Here is a 12,477-nt window from a genome sequence, read left to right on the forward strand (position 1 = left end):
CGGAGAGCTTCTGGGCGGGGTGGACTGTCCTTCATTGTGCCTGCTAATTCTTTCAACTACTCTTCTGCCATTTACCGGACGGTGAATGTTGTGGTACTGCATACTTTGATCAAATTGACCGACTTAATTGTAGCGCACTGGGGGGTTACCGTGACAACCGGAACCGCTCGCGTTCCCGGCCTGAAGTGACTCATTGCCCTCAAAATTCAATTCAATTCAATTCAAGTTTATTTGTATAGCGCTTTTTACAAAACAAATCGTTACAAAGCAACTTTACAGAAAATTATGTTTCTACAATATTTAGTAGTAGCTAGTAGTTTGTGCACATTTGACAGGATTTTAGAAAAACTAAAAAATTATAATAATACAAGACGTAGTCAGCTAGACGATGAACTATCAATATTATTAAGTTATTATATGATTAAGTCACACAATTAGGAATAATTGTTAGTTCTGTTTGTTCATTCAGGGTTAGCATCATCTGGGGTCCTCTGAGGGTCAGCATCATCTCTTCTCAGGTGTTCTGGATCCAGACTGGAGCTTGTGTAAATCCTAGTTACCACGGGATGTGAATCCCGTGGCAAAACATAGAAACAAAATACAGACATCATTAGCATAGCTGCTGATCCAACAAAGTAAAATTAGTTTAACCCAAGGTAATGAATAAAAAATAAAAATGCACCTTTGATCAGATGCAACTACACTCACAATTAAAAAGATACATTATTCGAATGCTTGGCGAAAGAGATGTGTTTTTAATCTAGATTTAAACAAAGAGAGTGTGTCTGAACCCCGAACATTATCAGGAAGGCTATTCCAGAGTTTGGGAGCCAAATGTGAGAAGGCTCTACCTCCTTTAGTGGACTTTGCTATCCTAGGAACTACCAAAAGTCCAGCGTTTTGTGACCTTAGGGTGCGTGATGGGTTGTAACGTGGTAGAAGGCTAGTTAGGTACGCTGGAGCTAAACCATTTAGGGCCTTATAGGTAAGTAATGATAATTTGTAACTGATGCGGAACTTAATAGGTAGCCAGTGCAGAGACTGTAAAATTGGGGTAATATGATCATATTTTCTTGACCTCGTAAGGACTCTAGCTGCTGCATTTTGGACGACCTGTAGCTTGTTTATTGAAGAAGCAGGACAACCACCTAGAAGTGCATTACAATAGTCCAGTCTAGAGGTCATGAATGCATGAACTAGCTTTTCTGCATCAGAAACAGATAACATGTTTCGTAGCTTGGCAATGTTTCTAAGATGGAAGAATGCAATTTTTGTAACATTGGAAATATGATTTTCAAAAGACAAATTGCTGTCTAATATAACACCCAGATTTCTGACTGTAGAGGAAGTAACAGTACATCCGTCTAGTTGCAGATTGTAATCTACAAGATTCTGTGTAGTGTTTTTTGGTCCAATAATTAATATCTCCGTCTTATCCGAATTTAATTGGAGAAAATTCTTTGTCATCCAATCTTTTACATTTTTAACACACTCTGTTAGCTTAGATAATTGGGAAGTTTCATCTGGTCTCGTTGATATATATAGCTGAGTATCATCAGCATAACAGTGGAAGCTAATTCCGTATTTTCTAATAATATTACCAAGGGGCAACATGTATATTGAAAATAGAAGGGGACCTAGGACGGATCCTTGTGGCACTCCATATTTTACTGATGATAAATGAGATGACTCCCCATTTAAGTAAACAAAATGGTAGCGATCGGACAGGTAGGATCTAAACCATCTTAGAGCCTGCCCTTGAATACCTGTATAGTTTTGTAATCGATCTATGAGTATGTCATGATCTATGGTGTCGAACGCAGCACTAAGATCAAGTAAGACTAGAAATGAGATGCAGCCTTGGTCTGACGCAAGGAGCAGGTCATTTGTAATTTTAACAAGTGCAGTTTCTGTGCTATGGTGGGGCCTAAAACCTGACTGAAATTCTTCATACAGATCATTTTTATGCAGGAAGGTGCTCAATTGAGCAGACACAACTTTTTCTAAAATTTTAGACATAAATGGAAGATTTGAAATAGGCCTATAATTTGCCAGTACACTAGGATCTAGTTTTGGTTTCTTAATAAGAGGCTTGATAACCGCCAGCTTGAATGGTTTTGGGACGTGTCCTAAAGATAACGACGAGTTAATGATATTGAGAAGCGGTTCTTCGCCTACAGGTAACAGCTCTTTCAGTAATTTAGTGGGTACAGGATCTAATAAACATGTTGTTGGTTTAGATACAGTGATAAGTTTATTTAGCTCCTCCTGTCCTATGGTTGTAAAGCACTGCAGTTTATGTTTGGGTGCGATGGATGAAACTGAAGTGTTAGATGCTGTAGAATCTACATTCGCTATTGTATTTCTAATGTTATCTATTTTATCAGTGAAGAAATTCATAAAGTCATTACTATTTAACGTTGGTGGAATATTTGAATCAGGTGGCGTTTGGTAATTTGTTAACTTAGCCACTGTGCTAAATAAAAACCTTGGATTGTTTTGGTTATTTTCTATGAGTTTGTGTATATGCTCTGCCCTAGCAGTTTTTAGAGCCTGTCTATAGCTGGACATACTGTTTTTCCATGCAATTCTAAAAACTTCTAAGTTAGTTTTTCTCCATTTGCGTTCAAGACTACGAGTTACTTTCTTGAGAGAGTGAGTATTACTGTTATACCATGGTACAGTACGTTTTTCTCTAACTTTTTTCAATTTGATTGGGGCAACAGCTTCTAATGTATTAGAGAAAATAGTGCCCATGTTGTCAGTAATTTTGTCTAATTCATGTGTATTTTTGGGTACAAATAGCAGTTGAGATAGATCAGGCAGGTTATTTGCGAATCTGTCTTTGGTGGCTGGAACAATAGTTCTGCCCAGACGGTATCGCTGCGACATATAGTTAATATCAGTTATACGCAGCATGCACGATACGAGGAAATGGTCTGTAATATCATCACTTTGAGGTACAATATCTATAGCAGTAAGATCGATGCCATGCGATATAATTAAATCTAGTGTATGATTAAAACGATGAGTGGGCCCGGTGACATTTTGCTTGACTCCAAAGGAGTTTATTAGGTCAGTAAACGCAAGTCCTAATGTATCATTTGTATTATCAACGTGAATATTAAAATCTCCCATGATTAGCGCCTTATCAACTGTAACTAGAAGGTCTGAGAGGAAATCTGCAAATTCTTTTAGGAATTCTGTATACGGCCCTGGTGGTCTATACACAGTAGCCAGAGCAAGAGATACATTAGATTTCTTTTGCATGTCTGACAGAGTAACATTTAGCATTAGTATTTCAAAAGAGTTAAACCTGTATCCTGTTTTCTGGGTAACATTGAGAATATCACTATATATTGTTGCAACACCCCCGCCACGACCAGTCTGACGGGGCTCATGTTTATAACAGTAGTTTGGTGGAGTAGACTCATTTAGACCAAAATAATCATTTGGTTTTAGCCAGGTTTCAGTCAAGCAGAGTAAATCAAAACTATTATCTGTGATCATTTCATTTACAATAACTGCTTTTGGTGTGAGTGATCTAATATTTATGAGCCCAAACTTTAAAAATTGTTTTTGTTCATTTACTTTACATTTTTCTGGTTTAATTACGGTAAGATTTTTTCTAGATCCTACATTATATTTATATTTTGACCTCACTATTCGGGGAACAGACACAGTCTTAATAGGTTTTACAGCACAAGTACTTTTATCATTTAAGCGGGTGGAACAAAACTCATCATAATGGTTATTTGAGAATTGACTTACTAGTCACATGGAGCGAAGTGTCCTGGAGATGTTGTCAGAGAGAAGCTCCGCTCCGACTCGACTGGGGTGTAATCCATCAGCGCGAAACAGTCTAGGACGCTCCCAGAAAAGATTCCAGTTATTAACAAATAGCAGTTTCTGTTCTTTACACCATGACAACAACCATTCATTTAAAGCAAAAAGTCTACTGAACCTTTCGTGTCCTCGTCGATACGTGGGCAGTGGTCCTGACACGACGATCGTCGCTGCGGGCGTCGTGCTGCGAACCGTCTCGATCAGGCTCCTGAAGTCCCTCTTCAGATATAAATATAAATTTATATCTTTATACCCTCTTCAGATAAAAATAATTTGACTTTAACTTTGTGGGGGGTAATTACAGACGAATCATTAAGTGTTTGACGCAACCATTGTGTTTAACTGTCGTTTCTCTGTCAGACTAGTTTCTTTTGAATTGCTTTACTTAAGATTGTATTTTATTTTATTTTGTTTGTATGCATACTGTGACACGTCACAACCTGTTGTGTTGCCCACAGTTTGTGAGTACCAGTGAGTGAGGATTGCCAGTGACCTGGTGTCCTTGTTTCCGTCAGGCAGCGAGTGATAAGTGTTTCTGACCAATAATAACCTGATGTGCATATGTGACTGTGTATGAATGTGGGTATTTTGTTTCTTATTTTGTTCCGTTTCCTTTCCCTTCAGAATTGGGGTACCAGTCCTAGCCAGTGTCGTGTGTGGTGGTGCGGCTGTAGGTTTGCGGTGTTCACAACGTGGGTGATGATGCTGTGTGGTTAGAGCACAAGTGTTTGCTGTGTTCATTGGATAAGTAACTTGAGTCCCCCAGTTCTGAAATCGGAAAATTGTTTGTCTTTCATATTTTTATGATCCATGCCTATCCCTTTTTTTAGTGCTTATTAAAATAATCAATTTTGTATATATAAATGAGTGATTTTGAATAAATTGTTGAATTCTGTGTACTGTGTCTGATATCTGTCTCAGCCACCACGTATCTGTGTGCTGGTGATACATTTGTATACCGGTAGGTCCCCGGCCAGTTTCCGGGGTGGCGTAGTCTATATTTCTTGCCATAGTTGGCGCTGGGTTAAATTCCCGACAACAGCATTGCCACATTTGGCGTATAGTCGGCAGGGTATTGTGGCTGCTGTACAGATTCAGAGACATTGTGTTATTTTTTTTTTTTTTTTTTTTGTGTTTTCTAGTTGTGACAATACAGTGGAGATTCGTCTGGTAAGTACCCCTAATCAAATTTAGCTATGGAGGCTGAATTACAGGAAATGAGAGAACTAGTGGCTCAGTTGAAGGCTGATAATGAGAGACTGCGACAGGAGCGGGCACCGGTTGAGTTGCTTGATCCTGGCGCAGCCTCTAGTAGTGTGTCACGGCCGGTAACTCCTAGTTCTGTCGACCCAAATGTCGGTACCGTTGAGCGCTTTGTGTTTATTCCCCGTGAACGGCGTTGTCCAAAATTTAATGGTAGGTCTGGTGTAGGCATTGAAGAGTGGGTCGAAGAAGCTCAGGCGTGTATGCGTATGCGAACCATGACTGTTGCTGAACAAGCTTTCTTTTTGTTTGATCATCTCGAAGGAGAGGCTTGGGATGAAATCAAATATCGACCGAGCATTGATAAAGATGATCCAGAAAGAATTATTTCAGCACTGCGTGAGTTATATGGTTGTGCAGAATCCTATATTGCTCTGCCTGGAGGTTTTTTATTCGCGCCGACAATTGGAGGGAGAAACACTACAAGAGTTCTCCCTGGTATTGTTGGGTCTATTTGATAGACTTAAACAACAAGCCCCACATACCATCCCAAATGCAGACAGTGTAGTAAGAGACCAATTCATTGAAGGTGTGTTAGATAATGCATTACGTCGAGAATTAAAACAACTGGTTAGACGTCAGCCTGCTGCAACACTGTTGGACGTGCGAGGGGAAGCTATTCGCTGGGAACGAGAGGGGATGCCGGGTGGTGCCAGGGGGCGAAGTCAATCTGTTCCACTGGTGCGGGGAATTCAATGTGGGGTTCAAGGCGATACTGGGGTTCGTTCAGAGCATGGGGATCGCCCATCTGAATTGGTTGAATTACGGGAAATGTTTAATCAGCAGCAAAAGCAGCTTGACCAGCTTACTCAAATTATAACCCGAAGCCAAAGTACCCAGTTACGTGGTCATTCGCCACGTCCCACTTCTGTGATTTGTCGACGGTGTCAGCAGCCCGGTCATTTTGCCCGTGAGTGTAATTGGCGACATCATTCTCCCGGCCCGCCTACTCATTCCCAGACTGATTCGTCCAGCGACGCAAGGCCAGTTAGGTCTAGTTTCCCGAACCAGTCGGGAAACTAGTCCCCACCGTGCTGCAGAGTCACAGTTCGGTTGGGGGTATGCGTGGCTCCCGTGTTTTACAGGATGACATATCCGTGTCTCGTTTAGTCTCCCCATGCCCACATCTTGTTGTTTCCATGGGGGGTGTCTCAGTACTCTGTTTGTTAGATACTGGTTCCATGGTATCAACCATTACAGAAAGTTGTTTTAGGCTTTGGTTTGAACCGTGGGGCCAGGATCGATTACAGTCATGCCATTGGTTGGAGCTCAGAGCTGCCAATGGACTCGAAATTCCTTACATTGGGTACATGGAACTGGACATTGAGCTGTGTGGTCACGTGGTATCAGAGTGTGGAATACTTGTGGTTCGTGATCCTCCAGGTGGCAGCTCTAGCATCCCTGGTATTCTGGGGATGAATGTTCTTGGGCGCTGCTACAGGGAGCTTCTCGGACAGTATGGATCCACCCTGTTTGAGTTGCCATTAATGACGAATGAGGTGGAATTGTCTCAGGCTTTTCAAACTTGCCAAAGGGTTGATGGTGTTCTCACTTGCGGGGGTAATGTAAAAGTCCGGGGTCGTAGAGTGTGTCGTCTTCCAGGCGGCACCTTAAAGTTCATAACCGCAACGTGCTCATCCATATTTCGTGATAAGATTGTGTTATTTGAGCCCCTTGAGACTGGGTTGCCAGCTGGCTTATTAGCCTCCCCATCCTTAGTGCGTGTTAAGGGTGGGACAGTTTCTGTGCCTGTCATTAATGTTGGGGTTCTTGATGCTGTTTTATATCCCACAACCATTCTTGGGAGGTTGAGGGAAGTGTGTCTAGTTGACTCCCCTGTTGGGCTGACCGAGGTATCGCTGGCAAATGCTCAGATAACGACCTGTGACACGATCGTTGCGTGAGAAGTAGGGCAGGTTAAAAATGTCGAATTGCAAGGGTTGTCGGACGAGGAGCAGGAACAGGTAAGGGCTCTCCTCTTGGAATTCCAGAGTGTGTTTTCCACTGGTGAGCGGGATGTCGGGGGTACTGACCTCCTGTCTCATGAAATTCCGCTAATTGACGAGACTCCAGTCCGACAATGCTATAGACGAATTCCTCCATCCGAATATGAGTTGGTTAAGACCCATATCAGCCAGCTTTTAGATTCGCAAGTGATTCGAGAAAGTTGCAGTCCATATGCCTCTCCAGTTGTCTTGGTTAAGAAGAAGGATGGTAGCCTACGCATGTGCGTAGACTACCGTCAGCTAAATGTTAAGACTCGAAAAGACTCCTTTCCATTGCCGCGAATTGAAGAGACACTAGATTCTTTAACAGGGTCTCGCTGGTTTACCACGTTAGATCTGGCCAGCGGGTATAATCAAGTCCCTGTTGCTGAATCTGATCGTTATAAAACCGCTTTTTGTACACCTTTTGGGTTATACGAATGGAACCGTATGCCCTTCGGCCTGTGCAATGCCCCAGGCACTTTCCAGCGCTTGATGGAGCGGCTCTTTGGCGATCAGCGACACCAGTCTGTCCTGTTGTATCTTGATGACATCATTGTCTATTCCTCATCCGTGCAACACCACCTGTAACGGTTAAGGATGGTACTGGAATGCCTAAGAGCTGCTGGCCTCAAGGTTAAGCTGGAAAAGTGCGCCTTTTTTAGGGAAGAGGTGCAGTACTTGGGACATGTAATATCGTCCCAAGGAGTAGCTACAGATCCTGGTAAGGTCGAGGCCGTAGCTCAGTGGCCCTGTCCCAAGACTGTGTCACAGCTGCGGACCTTTCTAGGTTTTGTTAGCTACTATAGGCGATTTGTAGAAGGGTTTGCCCAGATAGCAGCGCCGTTGCATCGGTTAGTGACCGAGGCAGGTAAAGGGAAGGTGAGTAATCGTAGACAGGAGTTGGGGGCGTTGTGGTCCGAACAGTGTGAACAAGCATTTCGGACGTTGAAACAAAAACTTACTACCGACCCATCCTTGCATATGCAGATTTTAAACTTCCGTTCATCTTGGAGATCGATGCCAGCCATGTAGGGCTAGGTGCTGTCCCAAGAGGTTGATGGCAAGGTGAGACCAGTGGCTTATGCTAGCCGGAGTCTTCGTTCATCGGAGCGTAATACTGCGACATACAGCTCCATGCGGCTGGAGTTTTTGGCCTTAAAATGGGCCATGGCCGAAAAGTTTCGTGAATACTTATTGGGACATCATTGTATCGTACGCACAGATAACAACCCGCTGAGTCATTTGGTAACCGCAAAATTGGGCGCCACCGAACAGCGGTGGGCGGCTGAGCTAGCAGCCTTTGATTTTGAGGTGCAGTACCGGTCAGGTATGTCCAACCGGAATGCGGATGCATTATCACGGTTGCCTTCAGGAGGGCAGCCTTTGGAAGGCAATAGTCAGTTAGGAACGTTAGTCCCTGAACTGTTGAGGCGGACCACCACTGTAAGTTCAGCCTCACCCACCACTGTGAGGACTGTGCAGGCGTTGCCAAGTCGATCTGGGCCCGAACTGTTGCTATTGCAAGAGGAGGATCCCACAATTGGTGCAGCCCTTAAGTATTGGCGTCAGGGGCGAGGCCCAGGGCCTCAAGAGCGACGACAATTGTCTAAGCTGATCTTGGTGCTGCTTCAGCAGTGGGACCGTCTGGAGGAACAGGACGGCCTGTTATATCGACGGGTTTGCCGTCCCGATGGCGGTGAAGAGGTGCTACAGCTGGTGCTGCCTGCTGTGTTACAGACTGAGGTACTGACCCAATTACATCAGTGTCATGGGCATCAAGGCATTGAACGAACCCTGGAGTTGGTGCGACAACGTTGCTATTGGCCAGGGATGTCGGCTGATGTAGCACATTGGGTACAGCGATGTGAGCGGTGTCAGCAAGCCAAGGAGGCTGCACCAGTTGCTCGGAGTTACATGGCACATCTACTGTCCTCCCGTCCAAACGAGATCGTGGCCCTTGACTTCACAGTCTTGGAGCCTTCCCATTCTCGGCACGAAAATGTGCTGGTTATGACGGATGTTTTTAGTAAATTCACATTGGCAATACCTACTCGTGATCAACGAGCAGAAACCGTGGCCCGTGTTTTGGTGGAAGAGTGGTTTTATAAGTTTGGAGTTCCGGGGCGGATCCATTCTGATCAGGGCCGGAACTTTGAATCCCATCTCATTCAGCAGTTATGTAGCCTCTATCAGGTGGGTAAGTCTCGCACCACGGCATACCATCCAGCCGGTAATGGCCAGTGCGAACGGTTTAACCGGACTTTGCACAATTTATTGCGGACGTTGCCCACTGGGAGAAAGAGGGACTGGGCTTCTTGTTTGTCCCAGGTGATATTCTGCTATAATACAACTCCCCACCAGGCCACGGGTGAAACCCCTTACTTTTTGATGTTTGGGCAGGAGCCGAGACTGCCGGTGGATTTCTTGCTTGGCCGAGTGCAAGAGCCAGTGTCTGGTAGAATCCACCATTGGGTGGAAGAGCATCAGGCTCGTCTCCGAGTGGCCTTTGAGGGTGCCCGAGAGCGGCTGCAAGCAGCAGCTCAAAATCGTAAGGCCAAGTTTGATCAAAGGGTTAGAGAGCAGCCTTTGGCGGAGGGCCAATTGGTCTATCTGCGAGAGCATGGATTCTTGGGACGACATAAAATCCAGGATTTATGGAGCTCGATAAAATATCAGGTAGTTCGGGCACCCCGGGGGGGTGGGTCCGTGTATACAGTAGCACCTGTACATGACCTTGGTAAGCTCCGCCATGTTCATCGTACCTCTTTAAAACCCTGTGTTTGTGGCAGTCCGACTCTGACGGAATCTCTGGGGGATCAGTCTGAACGATCAGCACCCTTGATGATGGAGGATGAAATGGAGGATGAATTGGAGGATGGCGATGTAGCCTATGTGGTGGAAGCGCCACCAGTAAGTGAGAGGGGTGCAGAGGTGAGTAGAGCTCCTTCCGAAGGGGGATTAACTCCTGCCTCTGGAGTCGAGAGTTTGGCTATCAGGCCTGCAGTAGGGGTAGGTGAGAGTAGTGCAAGTTTACATCCAGAGCCCGTATCCGTTGCTTTGGGGATGTCCAATATATCTGGACGGGCCCCAAGACGAACTGGACGTGTAGGGGCAGGCCAGCATTCAAACCTGTACCGCTTACCACGAGCTGTAGGGAGTGAGGCTAATCAAATCTCTGTCACGTCTACCGTGGGTGCTAACTCCGTGGTGGCCTGGTTTAGACCTTGGGATTAGCAGAGTTGTTCATCATTGGGACTACGATGACTAATGGGGGGGTGGATTGTAGTGATATGATCAACCATTTTTTTGGGAAAGTGGTACATTCCACCTGTATAAAAGGGGATGTGATTGGCATCCAGGTAGCATGTCATTTGGGGTCACGGACATGACGTCATCTTGTGTGCGTCGTGTTTATGTCCAGCAGTGTGGCTGAGGAGAGATTTTTTTAGATGCGGATAAACTTCTATCTCTACAAACCTCCAACTCGTACGCCAGTGAGTGCGCGAGTCGGTGTTAGTCATTATCTGCAGGTATGTCACATGTGTATGTCTCATATAGGTGCTAATGTAGGTGTTTGCTGGGGATCCTGAGGCGGTAAATTTTGCATTTAACACATTTTGTGTTTTTAGTGACACGGGGGGCCAGGAGGTGTTGCAGCAGGCTTTTGTGGTCTATTTGAAAGTATTTGCACGCGTTTCAGTCTCGGCACCGGAGAGCTTCTGGGCGGGGTGGACTGTCCTTCATTGTGCCTGCTAATTCTTTCAACTACTCTTCTGCCATTTACCGGACGGTGAATGTTGTGGTACTGCATACTTTGATCAAATTGACCGACTTAATTGTAGCGCACTGGGGGGTTACCGTGACAACCAGAACCGCTCGCGTTCCCGGCCTGAAGTGACTCATTGCCCTCAAAATAATTTGACTTTAACTTTGTGGGGGGTAATTACAGACGAATCATTAAGTGTTTGACGCAACCATTGTGTTTAACTGTCGTTTCTCTGTCAGACTAGTTTCTTTTGAATTGCTTTACTTAAGATTGTATTTTATTTTATTTTGTTTGTATGCATACTGTGACACGTCACAACCTGTTGTGTTGCCCACAGTTTGTGAGTACCAGTGAGTGAGGATTGCCAGTGACCTGGTGTCCTTGTTTCCGTCAGGCAGCGAGTGATAAGTGTTTCTGACCAATAATAACCTGATGTGCATATGTGACTGTGTATGAATGTGGGTATTTTGTTTCTTATTTTGTTCCGTTTCCTTTCCCTTCAGAATTGGGGTACCAGTCCTAGCCAGTGTCGTGTGTGGTGGTGGTGCGGCTGTAGGTTTGCGGTGTTCACAACGTGGGTGATGATGCTGTGTGGTTAGAGCACAAATGTTTGCTGTGTTCATTGGATAAGTAACTTGAGTCCCCCAGTTCTGAAATCGGAAAATTGTTTGTCTTTCATATTTTTATGATCCATGCCTATCCCTTTTTTTAGTGCTTATTAAAATAATCAATTTTGTATATATAAATTAGTGATTTTGAATAAATTGTTGAATTCTGTGTACTGTGTCTGATATCTGTCTCAGCCACCACGTATCTGTGTGCTGGTGATACATTTGTATACCGGTAGGTCCCCGGCCAGTTTCCGGGGTGGCGTAGTCTATATTTCTTGCCATAGTTGGCGCTGGGTTAAATTCCCGACAACAGCATTGCCACATAAAGAAATCGAATTATATTATTAACACAAGTTAATTTAGGCTATTTAACTTGCACAATAGCCCTAGACTGGTTCTCTCTCTCGCTCTCTATTTAACAGCATTAGCTCAAAAAAAAAAACCGTCTTCCTTCAGGCAGAATTAATGTTTTCCTGCTTGCTAAATGTTGGGCTCATGATCAATGAGTTGTATTCGCCTCAATCTGATTCAGTAAAGTTAAGCTGCATTACTGAGCGCGAGTCCCATGCGCTGTGAGGCGGGAACAGAGAATTTAGCTTGGTCTTAAAGCCTCCCGCAAACATCCATGATCACAAATAACAATGCTTTTCGTAAAATAATGATTAATTATTAATTGATGAATTGTTATTATTATTATGATCTTGTGAAAATAATAATATGGGCTGAGAGAATATAATGAATACAAAGAGTAGTGCTGCTCTGTACAGGCATGTTTCAGAGTAACACACCGTTCCTCAGAGCCAAAAAACAAACCGCATTCAGTTCAGCTGGAGAGGGTTGGGTTTTTGGGGTTAATTATGTGTGGCTTGTGAGGGTCAAGATAAAGGTGTAAATTGCTCTTTCATATAGACAGTGTCTTACGAGGCTTTCAAAGTTGATAAACCAGTTTATATAGGACTGTTGTTTGGTTATAGACAAAAAAATGGTCTGTCCCCACGTAAGA

General features: G+C 44.2%; 1 long non-coding RNA gene across 1 annotated transcript; it reads right to left on the reverse strand.

The window, feature by feature from the left end:
• Window positions 1-210: 210 nt before the first annotated feature.
• Window positions 211-4,064, reverse strand: LOC127944136 (uncharacterized). Its single transcript, XR_008150278.1, has 2 exons — window positions 3,772-4,064; window positions 211-552 (listed from the first exon to the last, which is right to left on the reverse strand). It is a non-coding gene; the product is annotated as an uncharacterized LOC127944136 (long non-coding RNA).
• Between the last annotated feature and the right edge of the window lie 8,413 nt (window positions 4,065-12,477).

This window comes from Carassius gibelio, chromosome A3, assembly GCF_023724105.1.
Source record: "Carassius gibelio isolate Cgi1373 ecotype wild population from Czech Republic chromosome A3, carGib1.2-hapl.c, whole genome shotgun sequence".
Lineage (NCBI taxonomy): Eukaryota > Metazoa > Chordata > Actinopteri > Cypriniformes > Cyprinidae > Carassius > Carassius gibelio.